Below are 12,927 nucleotides of genomic sequence, written 5' to 3' on the forward strand. Positions count from 1 at the left end.
AGCAACTTTCAAGAACCCACATATGTAGGAAAATATCATGAAGGGAAAGATATAAAGGTTGATGAGCAACCTATATTGACTCAAGGAAGCCAAATGCTCAAAGAGTTAGGATCAAACGAGACATGTTTTTAAGTGGAAACTATCTACCTAGTAGAAGGAAATATTGATGAAGTCATAAGGAAAAGTCCTATGACTTTTCAAGTTGAGAATGATTCCAAAACCTACCAAGAAGCTATGTCTTCAAGAGACTCCACTTTTTGGAAAGAGACAATAAATGATGAAATAGATTAAATTATGTCAAACCATACTTGGAAATTAGTTGACCTTCCACAAAGTTCAAAACCAATTAGGTGCAAGTGGGTGTTTCAGAGGAAATATAGTAAAGTGTTGATCCAGGAGGATCTTTATCCACAATTAATTATATACATAATATACAAATACTTATTATATATATACTTAATTATATATGTATAATATACAGTTACTTATTATATATATGTTGATCCTCGATTTGGCCAACGACACAGAGTCAAATATACGACAGGAAATGAGATGACAATTAAGAGTTTAATATAATGGTAAATAAGAAAACACCAATAATTTATAGTGGTTCGACCCCAATGAATGGTAATGACCTACGTCCACTTAGTGCTATTATTAATATTGAATCCCAATGCCGTGATCAAAGAACTAGGGTTCTTGATAACCTTGGGAGAATTACAACAAGATGATGGATAATCGCACTATAGACTCTCTCTCCCCCTCTCTCTTTCTCAATATTCAAGAAACAGATTCAAAGATCAAAAGTCCCCTCCTTGAGCTATTTCATGCATATTTATAGGCTCAAGGGGGGTTACATGGGCCATTGGGCTTTAACTCTCCTTAATATCTGTGTATCAAGGTAATAAAAATGAAATAATAAATATAATTATTACAAGATCACAATCTTATAAGGGAATAAATTGAATCATATAACCAACCTGTTCATACCTAATTGTTAGTCTTGACGAAACAGTGTGTAGCTGGTCGATAACCGAACAACACCGCCTTATTTCAATTCTTCCACGTGTGAGAAATACCTGCCACGTCATAAGCAGTCGTTTTTGGGTAAACATTTGCCCCCAAGTTTACTTTACTGCGACCAACATAAAGTAAACTTAGGTGTCTGACCTTTCGTATGCCCCATAAAACCTGTCAGAGTCGTCATGCCTCTTTGAAAAAAGCAACCAATCATGTCCAATCAAGTCTTTTCGGCTTTCCAAAAACTTGTCTGACGGCTATTACAGATCCCCATACTTTGAAAAAAGTAATTCATGATTACTTATTTTATCGTGTCGTAGTCACTATAAATAATACCCCAAATTCTCATTTTAACCTTTTACCTTTCACTCGTCATCTCCTTCTCAAGAACTCCAAAGAATTTCAACCTTCAGAGCCTAGAAATCCCAGGAGCTTTCATTGCTAATCTAAGGAATATCCGTTCAGATGCTCAAAGTTTTCCGTGTTCATAATCCACCTTTCATCCAAGTAAGTTTTATGAACCTTTCAGTTGTTTGTGTTGCCATGCAAAGTCACTTTTTATTCGTTTCGTATCTGAGTTCTTGACTGAAACTGTCTTGGGGTAAATGGGTATGTTGATCGATGCTTGATAAGGTAGTGAAATAACACTTCCTAGGAGTTAGGAGTCAGTTTGGTAGTCGAGATTGTAGACTTAGGGCGTAAAATTGAAGTAAAAATTCAATTTTTAAGCTGGCTGAAAAACTGAGTTTTTCCTGCCCTTTCGGAGTCGAAAAAGTTTTCTCTGAAAAAAATTTTACTTTCACTTTTTAATCTGTTTCTCAAACTGCTCGTAAGAAACTTCGTGTTTTTGCTAGAATGCTACTGATCGTATAAAATCCTAACTTTTATACGCAAGCAACGTTATTCTCACTTTCAACACAAGTCTTTAGACTCCAAGTTCTCATCTCCCCTCTTTTGTTTGCAGATTTTGATGCAAGATCCGTGGGGAGGTGAGAGACCAATTGATGATGACCTGCTCGCTCAACTACTCGTGGACGTAGAACAGTCGTTGTTACTTATTCCGGACATCCCTTTTTCTTGAACTCCACCTAACAGACCTCATTCAAACATTTCAGCCATGGGTAGAGTAAAATCCATTGCCCAGAAAAAGAAAACATCTAAACCTTCTAAACACCAGCTTGCTCCACATACAGAAATTCCCTCGACCAGTGGTAGAGCTGAGAGTATTCCCGAGCCAGGAATCCAAGCTTATGCCCAACTCCGAAGTGCCACTCGACCGGATGTCGAATGGTACGTCGCCCCTCATAGTCGAGTAACGATTAGGATGATCGCCAATTATATCAAAAAGTACGGGCTTCCTGGGGTGACGCTAGTCCGACCCACCAGAGACCAAAGGGCGAATCTTCCTGGAGGCACGTATAGCGCCTGGTCAAGATATCACATCGAGGCAGGAGCGATCCTGCCTCTCCATCTTTTTTTCTAAGGAGTGGCCAATTATTTTGGGGTTGCTCCTTTTCAAATCACCCCAAATGGATATAGAATGCTCTCTGCACTCTTTATCCTTTATAGTCATAAGAAGTGGTCGGTCCCCAAGCCACATGAGGTCAACTACCTGTTCGACCTAAAATCCAACCCTAACTAAGAAAACATGGGGTTCTTCCATTTCTGCCACCAGGAAACGAGTCACACTTTCCTGACTGACACCACTTTTATTTTGAACGTGGGGAAGTACCATCTGGAGTACTTTCTGACTGCCGATATGGTCGCGAACAACTTGGCCTTCACGCAAGGAGGTAAAGTCTTTGCACCCCTAGTCGTATATATATATATATTTTTCTTTAATTCTCCCTGCATTCCCCTTAGAAATTTAGTGCATTTCAGGCCCCTGGTTGCGACCCGCCCCCACCCCAGACATGGAGGTCCGATCAGCCCTCCTGGCCAGCATGACCGACATAGAGAAAATTGTCAAACAGCTGGTTACAGAGGCCAATCTGAGATTGGTCGACCTTTTGGCACCTCACCAGGATGTGAGGGAATCTACTGTGGGGAGTGCCACCGGCACTAAAGTCCCCGAGAAACAACAAGATGTGTCACAACCTCCTTCAAGGAGGGCAATTGGGGTGACCATCGACGAACCAACCTGTGCCCCATGACCTGCTGCTGCACCGGCCCCTCCAGGGAAGAGAAAGAAGAAGGCCTCAGAGCCTATTCTTGAGTCGTCGGACGAGAACGATACTGATTTTACGCTTTTAGATAGTTTGCCTATTCCTTGTCACCTCTTCGACGGGGATGGCAACTTTAAATATCCTCCTACTTTAAATTCAAATTTCTTCAGGCCAGAGAGTGAGTGTAGCACTAGTAAAGTAAACAATGTAGCGACCAGTAATTATAGCTCAGGTATTATACTTTAAATTTCTCTGCCCTTGTTTCCTAAACTTAGCAAGTTTCTTTTATTATTCTGACTGACTGTTCACTTGTTTCTTTTTTGCAGACATGCCTGCCGAACGTGCCTTTGATTTGTACACCAAATCGACGAGCAAGAAAAAGTCCCACAGGCGCTAGTCTGGGGAGGGCTGCAGCAATCCCCCGCGAAGAAATCTCGAACAGATGACCCTCCTGCGCCTACTCCAACGAAGGAGACAATTCCTCGACCAGCTCCTGCTAGGGAGGCAACTCCTCCAACTCCAATAAACCCAGATCCTCCGTCTCCGGTCGGACATACTCCTCCTCCAGCTCCAGTCGACCCTACGCCTCCAACATCCACCGTCCAGCAGTCGACTGGTCATCGGGAAGAAGCCTCGGGAGACGACCCCATGGGCATGGTGCTTAACTCAGCCAAAGATAGGATGTCGAGAATAACAAAATACTGACGTAGCCGGGAGACAATCCAGGAGACCGGCTCTATGGGGGTCGACCAAGTCCTCAACCGCGCACTGAACGAAGTGCTCGCTGTAAGTTGTTTTCTTTATTGTACTTCATGAGTTTTCTTTTTAACTTGCTCCTATTTACAGCCTTATCTTTTTTTGATCGCAGTGGGTGCTTACCCTTACTTCTGGCTGGTGATTTTCGAGGACGCAGCATGTTTAATTTGAAAAGAGACTTAGCGATCAGCTTGGTGCTGCTGAGGCTCGATACACCGAGCAACTCAAGGCGACTGAAGCTACTCATGCCGAGCAGCTGAAGGCAGTCGAGGCGAAGCATTCTGATGCCCTTAAGGAGGCCGAGGCGAAGCATACCGAGGCCCTCAAGGAGGCTGAGGCAAAGCACCTCGAGGCACTGTAGGTGACTGAGGCCAAAACCGCTTCTCGTGAAGAAGAGTTGAAGAGGAAGGATGCGAGTATTGCCAAGATCACTGCATCCAAGGAGCAGTACAAGGAGGTCAATCTCAATAATTACCAGGAAGCCCACAAGCTTCAAGATGAGTTAGAGATAAGCTGCAAGGAAGTTGCTGCACTGGAGGAATAGAATGCCCGCAACCTTGAAGATTATGAAGGGGCGTCGTTCGAGGGTTTCTACTTTTTCTGGAAAAAAAACCCCAATGCTAACTTCTCCTATCTTCCAGACCATATCAGGGAGGCGGAGCTGGCTAGGTGTGTTGCTTGCCTGGAGGAAGAAACACTTCCACGGTCTCCAGAAATTTATTTAGTGACCGGCATCGAAGGCGCTCGAGAAGAGTCGACCAGCAGTAGCAGAAATCGCCACAAGACCCCCCCGACAACCTCATAATTTTATCTTTTTATATTACTTTTGAATTACATGGCCCACGGGTCATGATGTAAAAACAATTTGATGTTTTAACTTTTATCGCTACATGGGCAGCTTTTTTCTTTTGATCGAACAATTACATCCGAGCAGAATTGCTCGCGGTGTAATATGTTTCCTTTTGATATTATAATACCTGCTTTTTATTATAACATATGTTCGCATGACCAAACTTAGCATAGTACTTTGGATTGATTTAACAAAATACAAAATTTCGAAAAATACTCTAAGTACCTTAGCATGCTTTCACTTATTTTGCTCATGTGTTTACATACCTTTCGATATGTTTTGCTTACTAGATGCCTTATATGCCCCCCAAGTAATTGAGGAGTTTTAGGTCCTTAGTCACTTGCCTTGACCAGAACCTGTTCGAACATTACTGCTCGGAGCAAAATAATTAAAATGATAATACAACAAAACAACAAAACAACACACGTAATGAGCAAATACTTGTAATAAATACAATAATTGGCAAGAATGACTGGCTGCGCACAGTCCCTTATATTTATCGTATTAAAAGGACAAAACATGTCTGTACGAGTGATCAATTAATATCTTACACTTGTAAGAGATTAGTCATATAAAGTGACCAACCCTTTTTCATAACTTGTAAAAAGTAAAATTAATACAAGCCAATCCTTTAAGAAGAATTGTTTATTGATAGTACTTGCGTAGGTGTTCTCCATTCCAATAGCGAGGAATGAGATTTCCGTTTAAGCGAGCAAGTTTATAGGTTCCTAGATGAAGGACTTCTTCAATCTGGTAAGGCCCTTCCCAGTTTGGTCCGAGTACTCCAGCAGCCTGGTCACGGGTGTTTAAGAAAACTCTTCGCAGTACTAGATCTCTGATATTGAATTTTCTTTCACACACTTTATAATTAAAATACCGGGCGACTTTTTGCTGGTACGCAGCTACTCAGAGTTGGGCTTGCTCACGCTTCTCATCGACCAAGTCTAGAGATTCCATCAATCATTGGCTGTTAGAGCCTTGATCGTACGTTATTCTGCGATGCGAGGGTGGATCTAACTCAACAGGCAACATAACCTCATACCCATAAGCCAAAGAAAATGGAGTATGGCCTATTGCTGTTCGATGGGAAGTTCTGTACGACCAAAGGACTTCAGGCAATTGCTTTGGCCATGCACCCTTAGCTTCTTCCAACCTTTTCTTCAGGGTATCCTTTAGCATTTTATTGACTGCTTTGACTTGTCCATTTTCTTGGGGATGAGCAACTAAAGAAAAGCTCTTGATAATCCCATGCTGTTCTCAAAAGTCTGTGAATAAATCACTATCAAACTGCGTGCCGTTATCTGAGACGATTTTCCTTGGCAATCCATAGCGACAAACGATGTTTTTTACTACAAAATCCAGCACCTTCTTGGTCGTTATGGTTGCGAGTGGCTCGGATTTGGCCCATTTAGTGAAATAATCAACGGCAACCACAACATACTTGACACCGCCCTTTCCTGTGGGTAAAGATCCGATTAAATCTATACCCCACACTGCAAACGACCATGGTCTTTGCATCTGTTTAAGCTCATTAGGGGCTGCTCGTGGGATTTTGGAGAACCTCTGGCACTTGTCGCACCTCCGTACAAATTCCATTGAGTCTTCATTCATTTTTGGCCAGAAATACCCTTGCCTCAGGATCTTTTTTGACAAGCTTTGCCCCCCAGCGTGGTCCCCACAAAAGACTTAGTGTACCTCTTTCATCAATTCCTTGGCCTTCTCTTTTGAAATACACTTGAGGAGTGGCATTGAGTATCCCCTTCGGTACAAGATTCCATCGACCAGGATATACCTAGCAGCCTATCGCTGAAGGGTCCTAGCTTTGTTTCTGTCCGTTGGTAACACGCCTTGCGTTAAATACTCTATGTAGGGTGCCATCCATGTATCCGCCACCTGGATAACTATAGTGGACTCCTCTGCTTGGATGCTTGGCACAGATAGCCATTCAATTGGCACTATGTTCAGAGTATCAGCATCCTTCGCACTTGCTAACTTGGCCAAAGCATCAACGTTTGAATTCTGGTCGCGAGGTACTTGCTTAGGGGTGTACTTGTCAAACTGCGCTAATAGGTCCTTTGTTTTGTCTAAATAGGAAACCATCTTTAAACCTTGGGCCTGGTACTCTTCCGTGACTTGATTTACCACAAATTGAGAGTCACTGTAGATGTCAAGTACCTTTATATTCATGTCCCTGGCTAATCGTAACCCAGCGAGCAACGTTTCATACTCAGCCTCGTTGTTGGAAGCAGTGAAGTCAAACCTGATTGCACAATGAAATTGATGCCCCTCAGGCGTAATCAAGATCACCCCTGCCCCTGCATGATGCTCATTGGAAGAGCCGTCTTTAAATAACTTCCATGAGGGAGGTTGGTTTGGAGACTCAGGCTCTTCGGACTGCTCGCTATCTGTAAGTTCAGTGAACTCTGCAATGAAGTCAGCCAGGGCTTGCCCTTTTATCGCTGCTCGTGGCAAGTAAGAGATATCGAACTGCCCAAGTTCGACTGCCCATTTCAATAATCTGCCCGCAGCCTCTGGCTTTTGTAGAACTTGCCGTAGAGGCTAGTCGGTCAAAACCGTGATTGGGTGAGCTTGAAAGTAAGGCCGCAGCTTCCTAGAGGCCAAAATTAAGCAATAGGCTAACTTTTCAATAGGTGGGTATCGCAGCTCCGCTCCAATTATCCTTTTGCTTACATAATAAACGGCCTTCTGTATGCCTTCTTCTTCTCTTACTAAAACAGCACTAGTAGCATATTCTGTAATAGCCAAGTAGACAAACAAAGTTTCCTCATCGACCAACTTTGATATAATGGGTGGTTGCGCCATGTGAGTCTTCAATGCTTGGAAAGCCTGCTCGCACTCCTTCGTCCATTCAAATTTCTTATTGCCTCTAAGTAGATTAAAAAATGGAACACACTTGTCCGTTGATTTTGAAATAAATCTACTGAGAGCAGCAATTCTTCTGGTCAAACTTTGAACATCCTTAATCTTTGCTGGTGATTTCATATCGATCAGGGCTTTGATCTTCTCGGGATTGGCTTCAATTCCTCTCGAGTTAACTATAAATCCCAAGAAATTCCCTGATCCTACTCCGAAGGAGCATTTGAGGGGATTCAGCTTCATCTGACATTTGTTCAAGATGTTGAAGCACTCTTACAAATCCTCTATATGCCCTTCTACCTTCTTCGACTTAACCTGCATGTCGTCGACGTATACCTCCATGTTTGTCCCGATCAGCTCCTTAAACATGTGGTTGACTAGTCGCTGGTAAGTCGCACCAGCATTTTTCAAATTGAAGGGCATTACTTTGTAACAAGAAAGCCCTGTGTCAGTCCAAAAGCTAGTGTGATCCTCATCAGGAGGATGCATACTAATCCGATTATACCCGGAGTATGCATCCATGAACGAGAGAATCTCGTGCCCTGCTGTAACGCCCTACTTCCTGTAGAGTCCAAGAACTTTACTCAGCTAAGATAGATAATAGTATGATAGTATTTATAGCATTATCTTTGTTACTGTGGATTTTTGGTTCAGACCGGGAATTATTTGGACACTCATAGTAGTACTTATAGATTTTCTAAGTTTAATCTATAGTTTAAGAATATTAAGTTAACCTAAGGTTTGATTAATGTGACTGATATTAAGGATTATATTATTATATTATAAGGTTTAGACATCAACCAATAGGATTTTAAGCACATGTTTTGAATGGTAATTAAGGATTAAGATTTTTGAGGATTAAATATAATAAGGAGTAAAGTTTGAATGTTATAGGGTCAGTCAGCAGCTTTGAGTACGTTGAGGGCTTAGTCAAGGCTCTGTTTACTCCATTCAAACTTAGCTAAAAATGTGTAATTTCGTGTTTAAATATTCTGCGTGTGCCGATATATTGCAGCTATAGGGGGCGATATGTCGCAGCACGTAGATACGGAAAACACGAAACGATGCACGGTCGCCTCGGGCATACTGGCCCAGGCGATATATCGCCTACAAGGGGCGATATATCGCCTCCTTCAGCATGGATTCAAACTCTTTTGAATTCATTTCCTTTCAGCCATTCAAACTCCTTCAACAGTCCAGCATCTTGTGAACGAGTCTTCAGCCTCTACTGAACGATTATTCAAATGATTTTCACCTAAAAAGCCATTATTTTTATTCAAGTAAAATCAAGATATTTTCATTCCCAAACTCTATAAATAGGACCTAGTACCCAGCCATTATTCACCATTTGCTCTAAGTTCAGAAGCTGCTAGTGTTAAGTGAGTGTGAGAGTGTAAACACTTGGTTTGGGGAAAAACTATAAGCTTAAACATCATAAGCTTATCAAACACTTTGGGAAGTGAGTTCTATAGTATTTCGGTGAAGGTTAGATTGATCTTGCAATATTTGAGGTAAACCCAAAACTCTAGTTCCTTTCTGTATTTTATGTTATTTCCTTTCTCAAAACCTTCTACTCAGTCCCCTAACCTTATTCTTATTTTGGTTAGGGAATCCAAGCTCTTAAGCATATAAGTTGGTAAGTATGTTTTTATGGTTTAGTCTTTCCATCTCTTTCATTTCATCTCCTTTCTTTAGACTCACTCTTTCTTATGGTTTTAGGAGTGTTTCAAAAGTCCCAACTCAGTCCATAATCCCGGTAACTTTGGTAAGGAAAATAGGCTAGAATCAACATGTTATGTGCTTATGTTATCTATATGATTTATGTTATTAAAAGTGTTATGATATGTATATGTGTATGTTTGTAGGCTTGGGCATATGACCCATATGACTAACAAGACCCAAATGGGTTATGGGCATATGACCTACTTAGCTAGTAGGACCCCACTAATCCCATGGGCATATGCTTGTTTAGTCTATGGGACCCCAAGTAATAATGGCCATTATAATAAGTGTATTATGTGTTATGATATGTCTTTACGTTATTATGACATTATGTTTATGTTTATGACTATGTGTTAGATTTTCCTTGCTGGGCATTAGGCTCATTCCTTTCTGTTTATGTGCAGGAAATAAGCTTTAGAGGCGGAAAGATTCGTGACGCTTAGAGGATGTGTATCGATGGTGAATGGAGTCAAGGGGCCGAGCGTTATTCGATTCGAGGATGTAGTCTTGTTTATGTTTTTATGGTTTTAGAAGTATTTTCCGCATTTTCTATGTAACCCTTTTTAGTTTTTAAGTTATTTTTGTTTTAAAGACAATGGGTACCCATATCCTACTTATTTTATGAAAGTAACCTTTGTTTCCACAAGTTTCAATAAAATTATGGTATTTCCGTAAAAAATGTAAGTGTTATGTATAGATTCGTTAATGGTCCAAATAGTCTAGATTAGTGGGTCGTTACACTTCCCTAGAGCCGTTACCAAGTGAGTTTTAAGACAAAACAATGTGCAATGAACTCGCTAACCAAGGTTTTTGAAACAAAAGTGTGACTAAGCAAAAGTTAAGGCTGTAATCTTTAAAAATGCGTGGTTTCATCGAAAACTTCTAGTATTTAACATTTGGGATCCCAAAATAAGGTTTGAAAACTATTTACAACTTAAAATAAGTTTACAGTTGGTTAATTATTAAAATCACAGATTATTACAGCCATTTCTCAAATAAACCCCCAACCAAAGCAGTCGGGCAGGCCGAACATGTACGCGTCGCTTCACGCTCTCCATACTCATGGCTTGTTGACTCAATCTTTGCCCTTACCTGCAACACAGAGCACCCGTGAGCTGAAGCCCAGCAAGAAAACTCATACAGTTCATAACATATGCAAATTATACAGTTAACATATCAGACAGTCCACAGATAAACAGGTCATCCATCAGACTAAGCAAACACGGCCATGCCGCCCCAGAAGCCTTACCAAAGCCTGGGGTCTCGGTTCTCACCGTAAGGATATCTCATGTATCCATTGGGTCCTACCCTGACTGTAAGCATCCCATATGCTAAGTGTTACTTCCGGCCTCGCTGCCGTTCTCGGCCTTTCGCCGTTCTCGGCTCCATTGCCGTTCTCGGCCTTAGCCGTTCATTGCACTGTAATCACACATATAATACATTTCGAACTAATCATTCAAACATATAATAATTCATTTAAGGTTATGCATTAGCACATAATACAATCTAGGGCCATGCCCTGTAATAACACTATGGGCCCATGCCCTATTCTCGGGTGCTACAGTTTTCTTACCTGTATCCCGAGCTTTCCGATGCACCAAGGCCACAAGCACGGTCCTTTAGCATGAGCCTCTCCGAAATCCTAGTCACAACACACATAAAACAACTTTTAATACTAACCAACCCAAAACCACTTACCGGGACCAATCCCGCACTCTCGGGACCTCTAATTCCTTAAAACAATACATTGGAACTATCCCCCGAACCCCCGGAGCAAAAGCTCAAAAATGCAAATTTTCAAGTCCTGAAAATAGCCTAGCGCCGCGGCGCTACCCAAGAGGGCCGCGGCGCCCTGCCCAATAGGGCCGTGGCGCCCAGCAAGTCAGAGAGCCTACCCTGACTGGAAACATCCTCGCGCCGCGGCGCCCAAGAACAGGGCCGCGGCGCTCCATCGCGAACTCAGAATTTCTGGGTTTTTCCCCTTCAATTCCCTCATCCAAAACACCTCTAAACCAGCCCAAACACATATCTCAACCCCAAAACCAAATTGAAACCTCAAATGAACCATCTAACAACCTATAGACACTATCATCAAGATCAAAAACACAATCACACCCAAAAATCCACACCTTTGATTTCAACTTCAGAAAATTTAAACCCATAGCTCAAACTTAAATCATGCTTCAATTTCTTGAACCAAAACAGAAACAAGCCTTAAATTTACATAGAATCCTTACCTTGAATGAAGAATCCAACCCTAAGCTTCCTTGATTCATCTCCTAAGTCTCCAAATTTCAGCTCCTTCAACTCCTCTTCTTCTTCTTCTTGCCCTAGCTTTTCCTCTAGCTTTTCTTCTCTCTATTCTTTAACAAAACCAAAATATAACCAGCCCAAACCGAGTACCCCATATAACCCAGCTGCAATTTGTCTAAACCCCTTGCCAAATGACCATTTTACCCTTCCTTAAATTCCCCTTTCTAGCTAAACCTCAAGGGCCTTTTTGTCATTCCTACTTTCTTGCAATTCTACCACTTCTTTCAACCAAACTTGTTACTCTCAACGGTTACCAACAGTAACACAAATTACCATATCGCCAATTACCATTAACTCACAAGAACCCAATTACAAAATCCCCAAAATACCCCTAGGCTCCCTCCGAGCCGGGTATAAAAATCCCGTTGTGACATTTGAGTTAACTAGCTCTCTAGGACCGTCTCGGCACGTGCATCACAATAATGACACCACCCTCACGTGGTCCAAATTACATAATACAATTATCACATAGATGCCCACAGCGGGCTAAAATCACCAATTTACCCCTATCATTCAAACAGGGTCCACATGCATATTTATTTCACCTAAACATGCATACTAATCACATATTCATTAAATTCACATAAATTAATGCAATATAACAATTATTGCCCTCCAGGCACACTAATCAAGGATCCAAGCCTTATTAGCAAATTTAGGTCGTTACACCTGCGGTGGCATCGACCAGTTGGTCTGTCCTGGGGAGTGGGAAACAATCTTTAGGGCAGGCTTTATTAAGGTTTGTGAAATCCACGCATGTTCACCATTTGCCATTCGGCTTGGGAACTAACATGGGATTAGAGACCCACGATGGATAAAATGCTACCCTGATGAACCCATTCTCCTTCAGCTTATCGACTTCTTCTTTTAAGGCCTTTGATCTATCTTTATTGAGCAGCCTTCTTTTCTGTTGCACTGGTGGAAAACTCTTGTCGATGTTCAAGACATGGCTGATGACTGTAGGGTCTATTCCAACCATGTCTTTGTGCGACCAGGCGAAGACTTCCTAGTTCTTCCTTAAAAACTCCACCAGTGTTTGTTTTTTTGTTGTCTCTAAGTTTTTATTGACTTTCACAACCCTGGTCAGAGTTGGACCTCTTCAAGTTCCTCGATGGGTCCTATTTCTTCCTCAAAATCCCAAAAGCAAGGATCCAAGTCTCTATCTTCACTTTGGGCAACGCCTTATTTGGTGACATTATCACCTGACTGGGCTTGAACATCAAC

The sequence above is a fragment of the Humulus lupulus genome, chromosome 8 (genome assembly GCF_963169125.1).
Source record: "Humulus lupulus chromosome 8, drHumLupu1.1, whole genome shotgun sequence".
In the NCBI taxonomy this organism is placed as follows: Eukaryota; Viridiplantae; Streptophyta; class Magnoliopsida; order Rosales; family Cannabaceae; genus Humulus; species Humulus lupulus.